The 17,452-nt window shown below is 38.8% G+C and overlaps 1 long non-coding RNA gene across 3 annotated transcripts in view; it reads left to right on the top strand.

Annotated features, from left to right (window-relative positions):
- The window catches only part of LOC147579254 (uncharacterized), a 95,049-nt gene extending 77,796 nt beyond the window's left edge, over nucleotides 1-17,253 (top strand). For all 3 annotated transcript variants that reach the window (XR_015253709.1, XR_015253708.1, XR_015253710.1), the window contains 3 exons: nucleotides 11,615-11,804; nucleotides 14,125-14,192; nucleotides 17,085-17,253. This is a non-coding gene — a long non-coding RNA (uncharacterized LOC147579254). The remainder of the gene's footprint in view (nucleotides 1-11,614; nucleotides 11,805-14,124; nucleotides 14,193-17,084) is intronic.
- The last annotated feature ends 199 nt before the right edge of the window (nucleotides 17,254-17,452 follow it).

The raw sequence follows: 17,452 nt of genomic DNA, 5'->3' as shown, positions 1-17,452 counted from the left end.
GGGGCACAATAAATATTTGCTGGATAAATGAAAGAATTTCTCTCTTAACCCTGCTTAATAGACGCGATGCTCGTACTTCTCTTCATTGCTGTCCTCAATTAGACTCTTGAAGTTCTATTTCCATTTTGCTGGAGACCACACTCAAGTAACTTGCTAAGAAAGGACGCATTAGGAGTAAAATTTCCAAGTTCTTACATATTTGTAAATGTCTATATTCTGCCTTCAACCTAGTCAATAGGCTCGACATAGAATTCTAGGCTGAAACTGATTTTCTTTCAGAATTTTGACAACACTACCACTGATGAGAAGTCTGAGGCATGCCTGCCTTTTACTCCTTAGATGATAATGATGTGCACGCGCGCGTGTGTGAATGTGTAAACTTTCTCAAGAAGCTGTTAGGATTTTATCTTTAATACATTTCCAGTGATATATCTGGGTTTTTTCTTTCGGTTTTCTTTCCCCTCCCCACTCATCCTGTTCTGCAATCAATGGGCTTGTGCAATATGAAGACAGCTTGTTTCTTCATTTAGCTTTTCTATTCTGTTGTTGTTCTTTTTTGTCTGAAATGCTTTCTAGCCAGTTTGGACTTTCTGGAATGATCCCTCATTTCTTAACGTTCCCTCTTCTCTTTTACCTTAGGGTCTTTTTATTCTATGTTTGGCCAAATGTCCTTGTGCCATCTTCCAAACTTTTTAATGTTTTGTTTCGGCACTTGTATTTTCAAATTCCAAGAATGAGGTTTGTTATCTGACTTCTCTTTTCCCATGGCATCGTATTCATGTTTTAGGAATACGATGTCACCTCATTTTCTCTGAGGATTTTATTTCTGTTTTTTAAAAGTCCTATCCTGTTCCCTGCATTAACTGTTTTGTCCAGGGCCACTTTTTCTGTTTATTTATCTTGATCTTTCTCTTTAATGTTGTAGGCTTTCATCAAATACCTGGCTATCTATTTATATTTAAGAATGAAATGATAGAAAGTTTAACTGTGTATCTGGGTGGGATTTGCTGACTGGCTGACTTCACTTCAGGGGCCAGCCATTACTCTGGTGGGCCTCCAGACTCCTGACTGCAACGGGAAACACTGGAATCCAGTACCCACACTAGCTGCCCTTGTTCTTCTTTTAGGAAAGAACTCTCCGTTCTGTGGCTGATGATAAGATTGCCAGATTTAGCAAAAACAAAAACTAGGGCTCCCAGTTAAATTTGAATTTCAGGCAAATGATGAATTGTGTTCTAGGATAAGTATCTCCCATGCAATCCTTGGGACACAATTATACCAAAAAAATAATTCATTGTGTGTCTGAAATTCAAATTTAACTGGACATCCTGTACATTACCTGGAAACCCTACCACAGGGGAGATGAGGATGAGAGGCTAATGTCTAGCTACCTGACACTCTGCCTAACACTTGGGAGAGGAGAGTAAGGGGAGAGTGATGGTTCAAGTTACAGGCCTTCAAGAGAACTGTGGATTTCCATCTTCCTAGGATCATAGCATGAGAACGATGAAGAGTTCTGGCCAGCTGGTCTACTCTCTCTCAGGCCATAGCCCCTCTGCATGTGTCCCAGCCTTCAAACTTAGCTTTATTTTCTGCTGCTGCACTTTTTCACTTGAATATATACTATAATGACATCAGAAGCTACCATTTTATTTTATTTATTTATTTTTTTTTATTTATTTTTGGGACAGAGAGAGACAGAGCATGAACGGGGGAGGGGCAGAGAGAGAGGGAGACACAGAATCGGAAGCAGGCTCCAGGCTCTGAGCCATCAGCCCAGAGCCCGATGCGGGGCTCGAACTCACAGACCGTGAGATCGTGACCTGGCTGAAGTCGGACGCTTAACCGACTGCGCCACCCAGGCGCCCAGAAGCTACCATTTTAAATAGCCATTGCTGCCTAACACACCATCCCAAAAATTAGTGGCTTAAAATGCCAACCATTTTTACTCTCACTCATGATTCCATGGGTTGACTTGGATGGCTCACCTGGGTAGTTGTACGTGTCCCGCTTGGAGTCTCTCATGCAGTTGTATTCAGATAGCAGTTGGGGCTGGACGGCTGGTGCCTTGATTTTCTCGCCCCATGGCCTCTCTTCAGTGGGGTATCCTAGACTTTTTCCCTGATGACTTCAAGCTCCAAGATGGAGGAAGTGGAGGCTGCCAGGCCTTCTCTTCTGAGTTCAGAAGTCCCAGAAAATTACTTCCTTTGTATTTTATTGGTGAAAGCAGTCTCGGCCTAGCCAGATTTGGGGAGAAAGATCATAAGCTCTAGCTCTTTTTTTTTTTTTTTTAAGTTTATTTATTTATTTTGAGAGAGAGAGAGAGAGAGAACATGGGCAGAGGAAAGGCAGAGAGAGAGGGAGAGAGAGAGAATCCCGAGCTGGCTCTGTGTGTCAGTGCAGAGCCTGATGTGGGGTTCGAACTCATGAACTGCAAGATCATGACCTGAGGCACAACCAAAAGTCAGAGACTTAACAAACCGAGCCACCCAGGTGCCCAAGCCCTATCTCTTCATGCAAGAAACAGCTTGAATGTAGAGGGAATGGTGGAATTGTTTGGAACCATCTTCAAGCCTAGTTACCATAGCAACATTCCAAAACCAAACTCATCCCCTACTTTTTTTTTGTTTGGTATGTAGCTACAATTGTCATTCACTAATTTATCCAGGCCCCAAAACATAATTCTTCACTTCTTTCCTTGCTCTTGCCCATAGCCAATCTACTAAAGAGATTGTTTCTTCAAAATTTCTCCTTCTGTTTCATGATAGGATCACAAACAAAATACCTCTCTCATTTGTCTTTGCTTTTCTCTTTTCAAGGTGACCCCCCAAAGTTCTTATCTTTTTGACTTGGGCCTCTGCCCTGGCCTTTTAACTGAGCTCTGTGTCTCCTTTTCCCTCATTCAATAGTCCATCCATTCCCTTCCACCAGGTTAGTCTCCCTAAAGGATTTCTTTGGTTTTGTCATCTTCCAATTCAAACTTTTATTACCTTACTTTCTCCTAGAACATCAGGTTAAAAATTCTTACTCCTAGGTATGTACTCAAAGAATGCAAAAATACTAATTTGACAGGATACATGTACCCAGAATTTTATAGCAACATTATTTACAATAGCCAAATTATGGAAAGAGCCCGAATGTCCATTGACTGGTAAATGGATAAAGATGTGGTACACACACACACACACACACACACACACACACACACAATAGGATATTATCCAGCCATAAAAAAGAATGAAATCTTGCCATTTGCAACAACATGGATGGAGCTAGAGAGTATTATGCTAAGCAAAATAAGTCAGTGAGAGAAAGACAAATAACATATGATTTCATTCATATGTGGAATTTAAGAAACAAAACACGTGACTATAGGGGAAAAAAGAGAGGCAAACCAAGACACAGACTCTTAACTATAGAGAATAAACTGATGGTTACCAGAGGGGTAGTAGATGGGGGGATGGGTTAAATAGGTGATGAGGATTAAGGGGTGCACTTGTTGTGATGAGCACAGAGTGAGTATGGAAGTGTTGAATCACTAAATTGTAGACTTGAAACTAGTATTACACTATATGTTAACTAACTGGAATTTAAAAACTTAAAAAAAAAGATATCAGAATTCCTAGAACATGCCAAAAAAAAAAAAAATTCTGACTCCAGTGTTCAAACCCACACTACTTGTCTAGCTTTACATTCTAGATTTACTTTCCTGGAACTTCTAGTCTAGTCAGTGTTCAGTGAACACATTGTTCCTGCTTCTACATCTTCGCCCACGTTGTTCTCCCCGTCCCTGAATGTCCAATCCTTTAATTTCTCAGATCCCTTTTTGTTAACATTTATTTATTTGTTTTGAGATTAGAGACAGAGAGAGCACGATGCGTGGGGGAGGGACAGAGAGAGAGGGAGAGAGAGAATCCCAAGCAGGCTCCCCGCTGTCAGCACAGAGCCAGCTGTGGGGCTCGATCACATGAATCCTGAGATCATGACCTGAGCCAAAACCAAGAGTCAGAGACGCTTCACCAACTGAGCCACCCAGGTGCCCCTAATTTCTCAGATCCTTAAAGATTCACCCAAAATATTTTTTTATTCACTTGTTTGTTCAATCTTTCCAAATCCATTTCTTTTTGGTCTTCTCTTTGCCAGGCATGATGGCAGCTGTTGGAGAAGCAGTGGTGAATGATATACAGTTCCTTTTCTCACGGAGATTTTTGCCTAGTGGCAGAAACAGAGAAGAAAATAGGAATTTCAGTGCCTCCATACTATGAGAGGGAAGACATAAGAGGATTTAAGCCAGTCTTAGGTCATCGGGAAGATGAATCTAAGCTAGGACCTCACTTTTTCTAGCACAGGTCATACTGATGTCGCCGTCTTCTCTGAGATTACTGTCCTTATCATTCATTTGACTTTTACTTATGTGGAGCTTTGTACTGTTGTACTGAACACAAGGCATTTTTAAACTTTCAACCATAGCTCCCTGACATAATTTTAATGCTCTTAGTGACAGAGGCATAATCTTACATTTCTTTGTCCTTCTGTTCCACCTCCCGATTTAGAAGAATGTCTTGTATATTTTCTTCTTCTTTTTTTTAATGTTTATTTATTTTTGAGAGAGAGAAAGAGAGACAGAGCATGAGTGGGGGAGGGGCAGAGAGAGAGGGAGACACAGAATTCGAAGCAGGCTCCAGGCTCTGAGCTGTCAGTGCAGAGCCCGACGTGGGGCTTGAACTCTTGAACTGTGAGATCATGACCTGAGCCAAAGTCGTCGGACGCTTAACCAACTGAGCCACCCAGGCACCCCTTGTATATTTTCTAGTTAGCACCTGTGTGCCTACCAGAGCTTATTTTCAGTAGACTATTCAGTATATTATTCAGTACACTTGCCTGAATCCTTTTTATTCTCTCACTTTTTCCTTCAAAAAGTATTTATACCTACCATATATCAATAATCACTCTAGGTGCATGGGACATTGCAAGTGCTATGATAAAATGTGTACAGGATACAGAGTATCATTGTTTCAGTTTCATCTTAAAGGAATTGTTATATAAATTAAGTAAAGGTAGTTTAATCACTCTACACAATAGCTATACACTTGGCTATATACAAAAGCTGTTTCTTTCATTTTAGTTACCTTTTACCTTCATCTTTCTTTATATATAAAATATGAGTAATTTGAAAACCTGTTCAGTACTACTAGTGGTATGACTGTTGACGATGGGGATGGTTGCTGAGCATTATGGGGCTGTGGTTCTGTTGTTGCTGAGGTCAAGATCCAGTGTTCCTGGGGGAAGCCATTCATTAACAGTTTTACCAACGTCTGTTATTCCTCACAACATCTCTAAGAGTTCTGTTGATGTGTTTTTTGACATTTTACATTTTTCCTAGTGACCCTTCCTATTATGAACCTCCCAGCCCATTCGACCTTTAACAACTTCTCTTTCTCAGCACTGTGAATTCTAAGATTGGGCTTGCAAGAGGCTAGGAACAACATACAATTCTGTTTACATAGTCACTTCTTCAAACAAAAATGACACGTTAAAATGTTTGATGGAGAATGCAAAAACCCACATAAGTGGACCCAAGGCTCACTTTTATTGTGGGACAAAGTGAGCACTTAAGTTCACAAGTCCCCAAGGCCAGTCTATAACTTATTAACTAGTCGGGTCTCTGACTTTTATAGTCAATGTTCATTCATTTACCTTGAAAGAGAAACAGAAGGTATAGTTAGAGTGACCTATTGTTCTGCTTTGCCTGATATCGAGAGAGCTCCTGAGACACAGGGTTTTCAGTGCTAAAACCAAGAAAGTCCTGGGCAAGCTCGGATGGGTTGATCACCCCATAGATTTACACTAGAGGCACAAAAATAAGTAAATAAAGGGGATTGGGCCTATCTTGTAAGCATTGTTTTCTATTAATTTTATATTCCACATAATAAATATATACATTATGTATATGTGTTTATATATATCTAGATCTATATAGATATATATAACAGAAATTGTTATGTTATATATAATATAGATATATATAACATAACAATTTGAACATGGAAGTTCATATATATATGTTATATATATCTATATCTATATATAGATATATATAACATAACAATTTCTGTTTAATTTTTCTTTAGCTGACTCATCTTTATTTTTTTATTTTTTTCATACATTTTTTTAATATTCATTTATTTTTGAGAGAGAAGAGAGAGAAAGAGAGAGAGACAGCTCACGCCAGGGAGGAGCAGAGAGAGGGAGACACAGAATCCCAAGCAAGCTCCAGGGTCTGAGCTGTCAGATGCGGGGCTTGAACCCACAAACCGTGAGATCATGACCTGAGCCGAAGTCGGACACTTAACCAACTGAGCCACCCAGGTGCACCAAGTTGAATTATCTTACAATGAGAATAATGGGGCCCCTGGGTGACTCAATTGGTTAAGCATCCAACTTTGGCTCAGGTCATGATCTCATGGTTCGTGAGTTTGAGCCCCACGTCTGGCTCTATGCTGACAGCTCAGAGCCTGGAACCTGCCTCGGATTCTGAGTCTCTCCCTCTCTCTGTCCCTCCCCACTCTCTCCCTCAAAAATAAATAAACATTAAAAAAAATAAAAGAATAACATATAGTGTGTTCACAGGAGTGTTCATTGCTTAATTAAATACCTATAAGTTACTTTGAGATCCTTTAAGGAAAGCATTAAGTAACTGTAAAGGTTTATAAAAACGTTATTCTTTTTTTATTCAGTGCGACTCAGCAGGATTCAAAGCACCTTACTGATCGAACAAAGAGGATTACTTTACTTTTTTTTAAGGTACTGTAATTCCCATGGAAGTTCACTAACAATATTTATGTAAAATGGAACTAGTTCACAACAAATTGTTTTTATGTATGTATGTATGTATTTATACAGATTGTTTAAAAAATATATCAAATAAGGAAGGCAAATGATACAGGGCCTTTGGACCTAAAAAACAAAATACATAGGCAGGAAGGAGGTAGTTGCACAAGTCAGAAATAAATGAAGCCACCTGGCTTTTGTAAAGAACAATAAGAAAGGGCCCTTTTAGAAAATAGAATCTATTCTCCTTGTACATGCATTCTAGGTAAACACATTTCTATGAAATGTAATTAGTACCAGTTACTAAAAACATCATGTTCTCCATTGACAGATACTGTGGTTTCTCTATGGTACTGTTCAAATAGAACATTTTACCCTCTTATGCTTAAATATTGCTGTGTGTATTTCTTCGTGACCACAGAAAAATTCAGAATAAAAAAATTTACATTAACATCTAATTTATTTTTGCCTCGCACCCCAGTAATGTCTTTAATAGCAAATTATAATAAAATTCTGATCAAGGAACACATTGGGGATTAAGTATTGCATTTAGCTGTGTTATTTCTCTAATCTTTTAAAGTCTGGAAACATTTCTGAGTCTGACCGTTTTTACCACATTTCCAGGCGCCCCGTACATTTTGAAGAGTATAGGCCCGTTGTTGCATAATATCTCTCGCTTTTTGCTTGATGTTCTTCATGATTAGATTGAGGGTAAGAGGGTGATACAGAAGGGATGTGACCTCAGTGTATCATATCAGGAGGCAAAGTGGGATGTTTTGAAGGCAGTATTTTATTGGTGCGTGCAATATAAGAGCGCAGGCCCAAGGACGAAGTCTTCAGTGGGCGGGTTTCGGACGCTGCGGAACGTCACTCAGGTCCGTGGTTGCTGGGAGCACTGGCTTCAGAGACCCTCCACAGAACCCCCCTCCAGCTATGCCCGCAGCCAACTCAACTGCCTCTCCATCCAACAGCTGGTTGAGGTTGGGGTACAAAGCCCCGACCCCTTGCCTCAATTGTGACTCTGAAGGGTCATCCCAACTCCAGAGCTCCCTGTGGGGTAGGCTGACGCCTCTACTGCACCTGCCTCTGAGTTCAAGTTCTCCTTCTGCCTAATCCTGTGGTGCTCTCTGCGCCTGAGTGGTTCCAGAGATCACTCCCCAATAAATCTCCTGCACACGAATTCAAGAGTTACAGGGTCTTTTTCCCAGGAAACCTAACCTACAACCAGGCCATGATGTATGTGAGTGATAATAAGAACATAATATATAATTTGATTTTCAAGTATTACAATTGGTCTATTTTAAACATTAGAATGTTTAAGGTTCTATGTGTATCACTCCTCCTAAAAGAATTTTATTCCAGCATGATTCTACCATAGGAACTATTGTAATCAGAGACCAACAACGCGAAGATGTTAACAAGAGACTTTGTCTGGATTGCTTAGGACAGATCTTAATCCTTAGCTATGCATTTCTAAAAATTTAACTTTTTCAGAGATAATCAAACTCAGAGAAATTAATATAAACTAAGAGTAAATGGAACTCAGAAAAGAACCTGTGGCAATTTATAATGAAAAATATAATTGTCTAGCAAACCAAAACATTTCTGTTGGCTAAGTAGCATACCCTTAATCCGTAAGAAAATGTCAATTGAAGTGAAATCAGACATTTTCTTGATGAGTAAAATGATTTGTCTGATTTCAATTTATCTGATTTATCAAATCTGGTCATCTTTGCACCCTTCAGCCCTGGTGGGACATACCTACAAGTAGACCAGATATTCATTTCCGCTTACCATGGTATTCTGGCCCCAGACCATTTAAAATATACAACTTAGTGCTTATAAATATAAAACTCAACCTCCTAATGGTCCACTACTATCCACTCTGATTCTCCATACTATCGTCAGGGTATTTTTAAAGTGCGAATTGACCTGTCACTCTTCTGCCTGAAACCCTTCAACAGTTTCCTATTGCTATTAAATGAAGATAATCTCCTTAACCTTGTCCACAGAATGCTGTGTGGCCTAATCAGAAAAAAAAAAAATCAATTTTTTCAAGGCCTACTTGGGTTACTTCCTCCAGGAAGCCAAATCAGCATAAAATGTATGCGGTAAGCCTCTGAAAACAACAACCTGATTCACAGGGTGGTTGGAGAATGGAATGGAATGAGAAGCAGATCCAGTAACTTCTCCTCGACAATCCCTATCTTTAGATTTATAGAACTACTCAGCAACAAGACAACCATCAACAGAGCAACAACCGACACTAGTAATGATCTTGTCTGCCCCAGACACTACTTGAATTTTCTATGTTCAAATAAGCCACAGGATTTGTGACTTACTTCCCTACAGTGAGGCTGAGTCTTGACCTCAGCCATAGCCCCAGGGCCGAAAGGGAGAAGAGGAACTTGGATGGCGTGCCTGTGAAGTAGCTGTCATTTTATATACCTTTTCTAATTTAGCTTTCACGACTGTACCAGATGGAGGAGAGGGTCTTTCTTACCCAGATATTCATTCCCCGAATCCCCGGTGGTATGAGACTATTTGAAGAAGCAAAAGTCACTAAAACATTAAAATAATTACTAGCCAATTGACCTATTACAAAATGAGTCTCAACACAAACTTCCCTTCTGTTTAACAGTAGGGTCTATCTCAAATATTATGCTAAGGTCTTAGTCTTTCTTGGGCATGATTAAAAATATGGATAAGGCCTAGCATGACCAAGCACGTGGGGAAGTGGGAATTTGCCTGTGCTGTTTGCTGGTTATAGTGGAAATTAGTACAATCTCTGGGTAGCCATTTGGCAATAAGTGTGCAAGTGTAAAATGTGCATTCTATTTCACCAAGTTCTAGGAATTTGCCCTAACGTTGACATTCTCTGGTAGGAAGAAAGAGCTGAGAAGGAAGTCCAGTTGTTTCAACTGCTTTAACATAGTGGAAACTGTTGAAAACAATGGTTTAAAATAGAAAAATGTGAACGTCAAAGGAGGTCAGAAAACATATTTTTTTCCAGAGTGACCCTCTCTATATGATTATGATGTAATGTCCAATGTAGACTGAGGGATGTCAATCCATAATATCATACAAGTGCGTCAGAAAAACTACACTAACCAAATCCCTAATGTGATTCAGCCTTTGCTCAGTCTAAGTACTGCGTAGCTGCAATTGTAACCTAATTAAAAATTTTTCTGCTGTGGTAAAGTACACACAGCCAATTTTTTTTTTTTATATTTACTATAAAATACTGGCTCTCCTTCCAATATCTTAAATTTTTTTGGAAACAATTATCCCCTGATAATGAGGACCTCCAAAATCTAAATTATTCCTGTTATGGATGAGTTAATTGAGGTTTAGAGAGTTTAAGAAATGTGCCCAAGAGCACTAGGCTAAGGAATCAGCCTTTAGTCCAGATATGGACCCTAAATGTGGTCCTCCTTCCAACACACAGTGTGACTCAGGAGAGACCCTCTGCCCTGCTTGCCCATTTGGTCTGTCCTATTCTCTGCCTCCAAGCATGGACAGTTTACTTCAGAATGCGGAAAATAGGTCTGCAAGTTGTACCATGTCTGAATTTCCCTCCAGGTCCAGCCCACAGTAGGAACATCTACTAGCATCCAGGCCATGTGGGGGTTTGTGTTAGAGACGTTCTCTATCTGGACTGTTTCTCCAGTCCTAGATATTTCAACATTAAAAAATAAAAATAAAAAATAAAGTAGATAATTGAAGGAGTAGGACTTGCACTTAGAGTCACTGAATAAGCTGTAAAAAAGGGAAAGAAATCCCCACCTAAAAGATAGAAGGTATAAAAAAGAAAGCCCCACCAAAACCTTTTGGTTTATAGATTTTCTGAGACCTCACACCATCTTGAAAGAGCTAATGCTAAAATTCAAACAGACTTTGAAGCAGTCATCATTACTTTTAAAGAAATCAATTTTGTTTCATATAGTCCATATTAAATGGCTAATACAGAGGAAAAACCAAATTAAGTATAGGAACTCTATTCCTATACTATACACACATGACTTACAGTTAAAAATGTGAGTGGTATCATTAAAATTCCTTTTAAAACTGGAAAGTAATCGCTTTTTAAAGTACAATAATTTTAAGTACTGGAATCACAGGATATGAATAGATACTCTACAACAAAGGGACTATAATAATTTTCTAGAATGTATTCACAGTATTTCAGTTTTTCTTGGGCTGCCTATATTAAACATCAATGGGTTTTCATAAGTTGAATTTGACTATTATGATGAAAAACAGTCTTTGGTGGGGCTTCTTTTTATTACTTGAAAAAATGAAGTTTTTGTACTCAACCCTAAAATTAGGAATGGGGAAGACAGCAAGATTTAAGGAAAAAAAAAAAAAAACCCACAGCTTTTCAGTTTTAAAAAGGAAACGACTTTTTAAAATTGAATTATAATGTTAGTGAATTTCTAATATCAGTGAAGATCATTTTTAGGAAACTGAAGGCACCAAACAAATTTCTTTTTTTCTTTTTAACTTGAGCTTTAAAATCTTTAAACCATATCTAGTATAGTATATATCATCACAAAATATCACAGTGCCTTGCACTTTTCTTTTGTAAGGAGTGTTACTGTCAGTTTTTCTTTAAGAGGTGAAGAAAGGGCACCCTATAATAGCATTTGGAGAGTGGTTTCCACATATACAATGCAATTTCACATGTATACTGTACAATTAGTACAATCGCCAAATATTTCTGGTTTTCTCTCCTTCTTGGATTATCAAGAGATTCTATCCTGGCTCCGTCTTACTTGTATAGGGTCATGCAACTACTTCTGGCCAATGGGTTGTAAGCAGAAATCTCTGCTTGAGACCCTCCAAACTGCTTTTCCTTCTGGCATGAAGACTAGCAATGTTCAAGATGACAGCTTGTCCACGGCCTGGAACCCCGAGTGACTCTAAGGAGCAAAGCCTTACTGATGACCTATAAAGGACATAAAGCATAAGCGGTAAATAAATCCTCACCATTTGACGCCACTAAAATTCTGTGATGATCTGTTACTGCATCGCTTAGCCTCATCTTACTCATGCACTATATTTCCTATATCACAGATGGAAAATCCACTGTATCTTTATCTTTGTTAGGATCAGGAATTTGTAAAAATCAATAGAAAGCAGACAAGAGTCAAAGCAGGAAAGGTCCCATAGAGACTTTCTCTCTCATCATGGATGTAAACATCACCAAAAATGTTCCTTAATTTCAGAGAATCCATTTGGCTTGTAATGACAAGAGAAAAACGGGTTCCATTCTAAAACATGTTTTTGTTATATCACTAAATATTATTATTTAAAAATTTTTTTTAAATGTTTATTTACTTTTGAGAGTAAGAGAGACAGTGTGGAGTGGGGGAGGGGCAGAGAGAGAGGGAGACACAGAATCCAAAGCAGGCTCCAGGCTCTGAGCTGTCAGCACAGAGCCCGACGCGGGGCTTGAACTCACAAACTGCGAGATCGTGGCCTGAGCCAAAGTTGGACGCTCAACTGACTGAACCACCCAGGCGCCCCTCACTAAATATTATTAATGGAAATGATAATAGTTCGCTTGAACTGAATGCGATTATGTTCTGGGCCCTATACTTGGTGCTTAATTTATCTCATTTAATTTCACTTCATCCTCACAGTGATCCTAAGAAGTAGCTATTGATATTGAGATCTTCCTAGCTTCAAACTAGTATTCTTTCCTTTATGGCCATGGGGTCTTATAATTTTCAAAGTGCCTTTACCATACATAATTCTACTTCATCTCTTCAGCAACTATTGTGTTGATATTCTTCATTTTGCAGATGCAGGAATAGGACTTCGGGTAACTTTTTTGATCTGTGCTGGGTCATACAGTGAGTATTAGAACCAGGTCCTTGGAATCCAGTCCTTTTGGTTCTTTATTACACTTTGCAGAACAATAAAAATAATGCAAAGAGATGGTTAAACACAATGTATTTTTCACTTTTCCTTAATGCTTTTCTTCAGGCATCTGATTTACATAGGTGCTTTTCACTTTGGGGGAGACATAGCCAAAATCTTGGAATGGTTTAGACCCTCTGTGATAAATAGTTTGCCATTTAGTCAAGCAGGTTAAAAATTAAAGCAGGCATCAACCTGAAGTCATTGTTTCCAGGTTTATAAAGTGCTTTGCAGAAGGCAATCTGGTGAGAGTTTTAAATGGATTGTCATGTGTTTGATTAAACGGTCCGGGCAAATACCCCTGAAGCTTACAGAACAGAGCCTTTATTTTCAAAGAAACTCAGTTGCATTTAGCCTGGCTGAACTAGAGCCCATTTGAAAGTCAGGACAATGACAAGAGAAGCCAGCAGTCAAACACTCTTAGGGGCAAACTGGAAAGGCATTATTCCATAAACTTTCTATTTTTTCCATAGTAAAAAAATTAATAGATTTCTATCAGGACACCCTTCCAGGAGGACTGGAAGCACCTATTCTCTCTCTCTCTCTCTCTCTCTCCTTAAAAAAATTTTTTTTTAATCTACTGGCATAACATTATACATCATAATTTTTTTTCATAATCACATTAAGAGAAAACTTTTATTTTGTGTCTTTCATTTAAATCTTGAAACATACAGGGGCGCCTGGGTGGCGCAGTCGGTTAAGCGTCCGACTTCAGCCAGGTCACGATCTCGCGGTCCGTGAGTTCGAGCCCCGCGTCGGGCTCTGGGCTGATGGCTCAGAGCCTGGAGCCTGTTTCCGATTCTGTGTCTCCCTCTCTCTCTGCCCCTCCCCCGTTCATGCTCTGTCTCTCTCTGTCCCAAAAATAAATAAACGTTGAAAAAAAATTAAAAAAAAAATAAATCTTGAAACATACATATTATGATTATATATACATATATTATTTTTCAAATAATTTTCATACAAAAGATATTACAGTCTTGGCAACGTGCTTTAAAAGAATTTCCAAACCTGACAAAATATTCTGAACATCTCCTCATGTCAATCATTTACCTATATATGATTTCTAACACATACATGCTATTATACTGTATGGGTCCGTAGTAATCTATTGCACCCATCCCTACTTTTAGACATCTAGGTTAATTCCAGCTTTTCACAGGTGCAAATAAATAATGCTGGATAAACAGCCTTGAAAGTGAATTTGTGCCCTTAACTCTGGTGTGTTTTAGGTGGTAGTCTTAAACCCATTTAAAGTATGGGGATTATTATCACAGTAATAGCTAACATTCACTGAGCATATTGTAAGTAGGCCAGTGACCTAAAACAAGTTTCTCTGTCTCCAGATTTCTTGTTTTTGCTTTTGCTCAGGAGTATTTTGTCTACCACTGGGAATCTGAGAGGCTGGCTTTGTCATTCGCTATCTAGTGTGACCCGAGGTAAGTCACTATAGCTCTTGAGCCTCAGTTTTATCATCTGTAAACTGGGGATAATTATACCTAACTCACAGGCTTATTGTAAGGATTAAATGAGATATTACAAGCAAAGAGCACAATGCTTAGTGCACAGAAAGAGCTCAGTAAATGTTAGTTACTCTTCAATCTTAACATGGAGCAAATCAGAAATTAATATTACTCTTTTATTCACACAGAGAGGAGTGCTCAACCAGCTTGTCTTAATAATGATCTCTCTCTCTTAAAAAAAATCTTTTTAATATGCATTTATTTTTGAGAGAGGGAGAGACAGAGTGCAAGAGGGGAAGGTGCAGAGAGAGTGGAAGACACAGAATCTGAAGCAGGCTTCAGGCTCCGACGTGGGCCTTAAACTCACAAACTGCTACATCATGACCTGAGCCAGAGTTGGATGCTCACCTGACTGAGCCACCCAGCTGCCCCTCCCCTCTTTTTTAATCACATTTTTTATGCTTTAAAAAATCTCCATACCTGTAGCTACATCTCCATTCTCATTCTTACTATTCGTGTCTTTTATTTTTGTTCCTGAATTAGTCTTGCCAAAGTTTTTCCTACTTCCTTGACTTTTCAAAGAATCACCTTTTGGTTTTTATAAGTCAAGTTCAGTCTTTAAAAAAAATTCCCTATTGCATTAATATTTTATATTTACATTTACGTTCTAGAACTGTATTTGTTTTTTAATGTTTTACTTTATTTATTAAAAAAAATTTTATGTTTATTTTTGAGAGCGAGAGACAGAGTGTGAGTGGGGGAGGAATAGAGAGAGAGGGAGACACAGAATCCAAAGCAGGCTCCAGGCTCTGAGTTGTCAGCACAGCGTCCGATGTAGGACCCGAACCCACAAACCGCCAGATGATGACCTGAACTGAAGTTGGACACTTAACTGAGCCACCCAGGAGCCCCCTATTTTATTTATTCTAAAAGAGAGTGTGAGCAGGAGAGGGGCAGAGAGAGAAAGAAAGAGCAAATCCCAAGCAGGCTCTGCAGGGTTTGATCTCATGAATCCTGAGCTCATGACCTAAACTGAAATTAAGAGTCGGACGCTTAATCGACTGAGCCACCCAGGTGCTCCAGAAATATATTTGACTTTGTTAATCATAATAGAATTTACATCCATTTGAAAAATAGAATTATGTGTAGGATTAGTTATGTTTTGACCTATAATACTTGGTGCACATAAGGGCCATGGACCCCTGGAAGGGATTCTACACTAATCTTTACATCCTTCTACTTTCTTTAGGTTTCTTTTCTTTTTCAAGTTTCCTGAGTTAAGAGCTTGGTTTTTTGTTTTTACATTTTTGTATATTCTGTTAAATGCATTTAAAGCAATAAACTATCCTCCAAATACTGCTTTGACCATATCCCACAATTACAAAGCTGCATATATAGAAAAGCAGCTCTATTCAGCCAGTGGGAAGGTTTTATTAATAGTTTCCTTCTAGAGGCACCTGACTCAATTGGTTAAGCATCTGATTCTTGATTTCGGTTCAGATCATGATCTCACAGTCATGAGATCAAACCCTGCATGGGGCCCTACATGGAGCCCTGCATCAAGCTCCACAGAGCCTGCTTAGAGTCTCTCTTTCCTTCTCCTTTTGCCTGCCCCTGCTTCTCTCTCTCTCTCTCTCTCTCTCTCTCTCTCTCTCTCTCAAAAAAAAAAAAAATACAGTTCCCTTCTATTATCATTTACTGCAGTCATTTGACATTCATTGGTTACTTACTATGAGGTAGTCCTAGGAGAGTAAAAGTAATACTGAAGAGTCACTTTGGTCAAAGAGCTTACATTTTCAGCTTACATGCTGAAAACAAAAATCAGATGAATTCTGGGAGCTGTAGAGGTTTTCAACCACAATTTTTTTCACGTTCTGGCCTATGATGTTAGCCTGTCTATGGACATTTAGCCTAGATTTGGAGAAGAGGGAATAAGCGAAAGAGGATAAAAATCCATGTACAACGGTAGGTTAATAAAGTTAGCAATGGCTATGGTCTGTATCTGTTAACTGGGTTTATTCCCTGAACTTTAATTCTAATGTCTGAGAATGTTGATGATTGCAGTTTTGGAAGGCCCTACAAATAATCTCTTATTTAGGCCATGAGTTCTTCATCTGGGTGAATGAAACTTAATGAAAAAGTAAATATATCCATTATATATATATACATATACCTACTTATATTTAGCATATATGTACATTCGCATATTTTTTTCACTAAAGTCTGTAAATTAGCATTTCTCCCATTATGAAAGTAGTCAGCAAACCACAGTAACATTAGTAACCTGTGACTTCACCCCAAGAGAAATCACACATATTTTCTACACGTTGAAGTTGTTGCAGATATCTAAAATGTTGTTTAAATAATGTGCGTCATTACTGCAAAATTACTGTAGGTCTTGATCTTGTTATTTAATGCATTAATAAAGACACAAATATGTAACTGTTATCAATGGCTGTGGAATAAGTTACCCCCTAAATTAGTGGCTTACATAACAAATATTTATAATTTCACTGCCTCTGTGAGCCAGGAATCTGGCCTGATTTAGCTTGGTCTGTGGCTCAGGGTCCTTTCCCAGGCTGCAGTCAAGGTGTCAGCTAGGGCTGCGGTCATCTCAGGTTGTTGGCAGTTCTTTGCAGGCTGTTGGACTGAGTGCCCAATCCTTTGGTGGCTGCTGACTGGAGACCTCTCTCAGTTCCCTGCCAAGTGAGCCTCTCCATAAGGTAGGTCTCTGTGTGGCAAGCTGGTTTCCACCAGAGTGAGCAAGGGAGAGAGCAAGAGGTGATAGCAAGATGAAAGCCAGATTCTTTTTATAACTTTATCATGAGAAGTGACATTACGTCAGTTTTGATGTATTTTCTTTTTCAGAACCGAGTCACCAGGTCCACACTCAAGAGGAGGGGTTGCACAAGACAAGAATACTGGAAATGAAGATTATTGGGAGTCATCTTAGAAGCTGCCTACCACATAACTGTATCACAAATTCACTTTTTAGTGTTTCAATAACTGCATGTTAATAAAATCAATTTCCTTTATAGCCCTAGATGGTTTATTTTATGCATTTAAGGACAATATTCTGAAAAAGATCCATAGATTTCACCAAGCTTCCAGAAGGGCACATGGCTTTAATTTATTTTAGTTCAGGCACCTTCAACAACTTCTTGCAGGAGTTTGTTTAGAATAGCATCAGTTTAAAAACTGGAGGTTAAAGCTTTAGTCTCCATATTATCCTCTTC

Source organism: Puma concolor, chromosome B4 (genome assembly GCF_028749965.1).
Source record: "Puma concolor isolate L17-30 chromosome B4, mPumCon1.1.hap2, whole genome shotgun sequence".
Classification (NCBI taxonomy): domain Eukaryota; kingdom Metazoa; phylum Chordata; class Mammalia; order Carnivora; family Felidae; genus Puma; species Puma concolor.
The sequence above is the reverse complement of the archived record's forward strand: the minus strand, read 5'-3'. Positions and strand labels throughout refer to the sequence as shown.